Source organism: Poromitra crassiceps (genome assembly GCF_964638095.1).
Source record: "Poromitra crassiceps genome assembly, chromosome: 9".
NCBI lineage: Eukaryota > Metazoa > Chordata > Actinopteri > Beryciformes > Melamphaidae > Poromitra > Poromitra crassiceps.
In genome coordinates this window covers 7,929,731-7,933,601 of record NC_139630.1, presented here as the reverse complement: position 1 = coordinate 7,933,601, position 3,871 = coordinate 7,929,731, and positions in this window count along the sequence as shown.

Sequence of the window (3,871 nt, the reverse complement as noted above, 5' to 3'; positions counted from 1 at the left end):
TCATCGGGGGAGTCTGCAGACTCTGCACTCCCCTCGCTTGGTAGCGAAATCGACTCTGTAACAGAGAGATTATACAAATGACCAGGTTCACACAGAAGTCAAATTCAAGCACTTTTCAAGCCTTTTCAGCACCTTATGTTCATGGCAAATTATAGGCTATTTATATATACAGTACTCAAACTGATTATTTAACTTCCTTCATAACATTATGTTGTTTCATACAGACAATAGTATTTCAAATTCACTTTTTGTTACTGTTCATTTGGACCTAGCACAAAAGCTAGGTCCAGCCTAGCTTTTTTTTCCCCCTTTGTCCCTAAACATGTCGCTAAACCTTACTGCATTTTATTTCACAGGTGGTCCACATGCTTTTAAGCCGCCTGCAAACATTATTATTATTTATTAATTTGCTTGTTTATTTCAAGCTCTTTTATGTACCTCCCCAGTAACAGGCAACAACAACCGGACGTAAACAATGGGAGACAATGTTCATTCTACCGTGAGTTTAAGATAGGAGCGCTTAGGAACTAGCCAGCCAAATAACGATAACGATAACGTTTTCAAGCACACTAGCCTACCGGCGTCACACACACACACACACACACACACACACAAACACAAACAACAACAATGCGAACTTACCACCCTCGATCATGGACTCGAGCATCATCGTGGCTGTGTCCAGGCCACCCTCCCTGCCTTGGTTGGCCGGTCGATGGACGTGCTTCCTATCGTTCCCACTCCGCCCGTTGTGGTCCCTGATAGCTCGGTAGTCACTTTTTAGTTTTTTTAACTTCTCCCTACACTGTTGGGAAGTGCGCGTGTAGGCGTGTGTGGCCAGCATCCCCGAGATCTCCTGGAACACCTTCTCATTTCGAGTTGCACCATCCAGCTCTCGCTGGATGCTGTCTTCCGCAACACAACACAAGAAGGTCTGCACCTAGCTCAGCGTTAGTCCATGGAGTGGGCTTGTGGGCGCAGGCGCGGGCTGCCATGTTTAAAAATAAAAGATAGCAGGGGAAAGCTCCGTTGAGTAGAAAGCAGTGCAGGGCTGTAAAATGTGGTGGAAATGAGCCAGTAGTAGCAGTAGTAGAAAGCTCTGGTGCATAGCGTGCCTTTTAAATATGGCGCAAAGCTACCTGGCTGCTGCAGATGACGACGCGTGACGCGGATGACGTTTGGGACCTACTCGCCAGCCCTTAGAACCCCAACGAAGCAGGGACGAAAAGTAGCATGACTCAACCCCACATTTGTCGAGTCGAGCGGAGCGGGACCGCGCTACTACCTGTGGTGGAAATGGGCCATTAGGCAACCGGTAAAGATTGGAATGAACACCGGCCGTGGCACGAGCCGACCTACGAAGCCCTGGCGACGGCGGGGCCGAAGGCACCGGTGATGGAGGAGGTGAAAGCTCACCCCCACCTACACCTTCTCCCTCAGACAGACTGGGACGAAGCCCCACTGCCCCTTGAGCAGACCTTTGTGAGGGGGAAGACACCTGCTCCCCACGAACCCCAGTCCGGCCAGTCCAACCAACTCCGACACTTTCTGTGCTAATTCAGCTATTTGCGCCTGCTGCTGCTTCAGGGTGCTCTCAAACAGGGTTTTCTGCTGTTTTACAGTTTGCAGAATTTCTGCCATAACCTGGTCGGGCTCGGGGAGCACAGCAGCCGTGATCGCATTAGATGCAACAGCTTGCACCAAGTTTGCTTCACGTCACAATGGTTGATGTCATCAATAATAGCCATTAATGCGTGCGAGTACTCACGAATGGACTCTCCCTCGCGCTGCCTTCTGTCAAAGAACTGTTTTTGCAGCCTGGTCAGGGAATGGGGCTGCCCGTACAACTCTCTCAAAATCTCCACCACTCGTTTAGGGTCACGTCTCTCGGCCTGCGACCGATACTTTACCTCCTGCCTGGCCTCCCCACCTAAATGGTCATAAATGTACATGGCCCGTTCTCCATCTTCAAAATGGCGGTAACCTAAAACTGAGTTAACTTTATCCAACCACTCATAAAACTCAGCACAGGAACCCCCATTAAAAACCAGGACATTTTTTCTCTTTTGGAACATAGATGATATCTCTAGATGTCAGACCAGACCTACCCCCCTCTACAGCAAGTGATCCCACCTGCTGTGGCCCCTCGTGGGGACTGGATCCAGGAGGAGGCCCCTGCTGTTGCAACCGGTCCGTTAGATTGTCATTCAAGTCCCTTAAGGCTGCCATAGCTGCCTTATCTTCTTCAGCCCTGTCCTTAAGGGCCTGTAGCTCAGCCTTAAGATCCTCCATTGTCAGCAGCCGCTTCCCTGCTTCGTCCACCGTCTCCACTCGTCCAATCACCTGGTTTTCGTTAGACCCACTGCCTTGGTCTAACACTGTAACCTGCTGCCACCCCTAAATCCTGCCCCACCAACACTGAGTCAACCAACCTGTCATCAGATGCTCTTTCGTAAAACTACTATTAATACTGTGCGTTTCCAATGGATGCTCACAGCGCTAAACTGTGGCACCTAGAGACCACAGCCACAGGTTCCAACGCCGTTAAGGCACACACACCAAGAAGCAGCTTAATATTAAAATAGGAATCTTTATTATCGACAAAAATATATATATATGTTTTAGTTAAAACAGCTCTCACAGCTCTCACAGCTTTCTCTCTGTGTGGAGTTTGCATGTTCTCCCCATACCCCCCAGGGGGTTCCTCCGTATATAACCCCCCCCCCCACTAAAACATGCAGAAGATCAGATCGTCATCGTCATCTGACCAGTGACGACAACATCTGAAGTTGGTCCCCGGGCGCTGTACGAGAAAGCGACCACTGCTCCTGGCCTGCCCCTCGGAGGAAAGGACATGCCTGGATGGGTTAAATGCAGAGGACACTTTTCACCGGCCACCGTCAGCATGAGTGTGTTGTGGCCGCATGCATGTATTGTGGTGTTCGTGTGACAATAAAAGATAGGCTTGTCCGTTACGAGTTTTTTTTTTCTTTTTCTTTTTTTTTCTTTTTTCACAGCACAGGTTAGTTGACACTTGTTACATATCACCACGTCATGATAGCACGCAGCAACAATAATTATGTGTAATGGCTCCCGCAAGATGGTGGTCTTACACAGTAAGTTATACAATCAAATCAAACTAATGTATCACAATGACGAAATAAACCATAACCAGCCAAGTCCGTGGCTCACTAGCTGCAATCCAAATGAAACAAAAACATAGTAGAGAGAGGGCGCCGGGAGAGAGAGGGCGACCAGCTGCGAGCTCCGTAAACTTCGTAGGATATAGGCTTTTTTCTTAGAGTAATTTCGTTTTTATTTATAATTTTGTTGCGTCTATTCGCCTTGTAAATATCCAGTGTATATATCAATGTCTTTTATATAGTGCACATAGTAGCGTATTTGCACTTTTTGCGGAAAAAAGACCACAGCAGCGGGGACTATTGTTTGCTCTCGCTGCGCGCCAAAAATGGAGGACATCAACAACAGGACTCTCACCAGTGCCACCACGTACAGATACAACAGAACATCAGAAATGCATGAAATCACCCCAACGTGGACTGGTTGGCTCCAGACCTCACCAAATTCCCTGAACTCAAACAACAGCAACGGAGAAGAGGGAGGCGAGGAGGATTAAACGCCCGTCTAAGGAGACGCGCAAACAGGCCACCTTTGCCTAGCGTTCTTGGTAACTGTCTGCCTTTCCGAAGCCCTGCCACTCCCAACGTTAACTTCCATTATTCGGACTGGCGGTCGTTCACCTTAGAAGCCGCAATGCCGACCTTAGGTTTAGGCGTGGGGGTGGGAGAGGTTAGGTTTTGGGTTAGGGTCTGGGGGAGGTTAGGTTTAGGCATGGGGGGAGGTTAGGTTT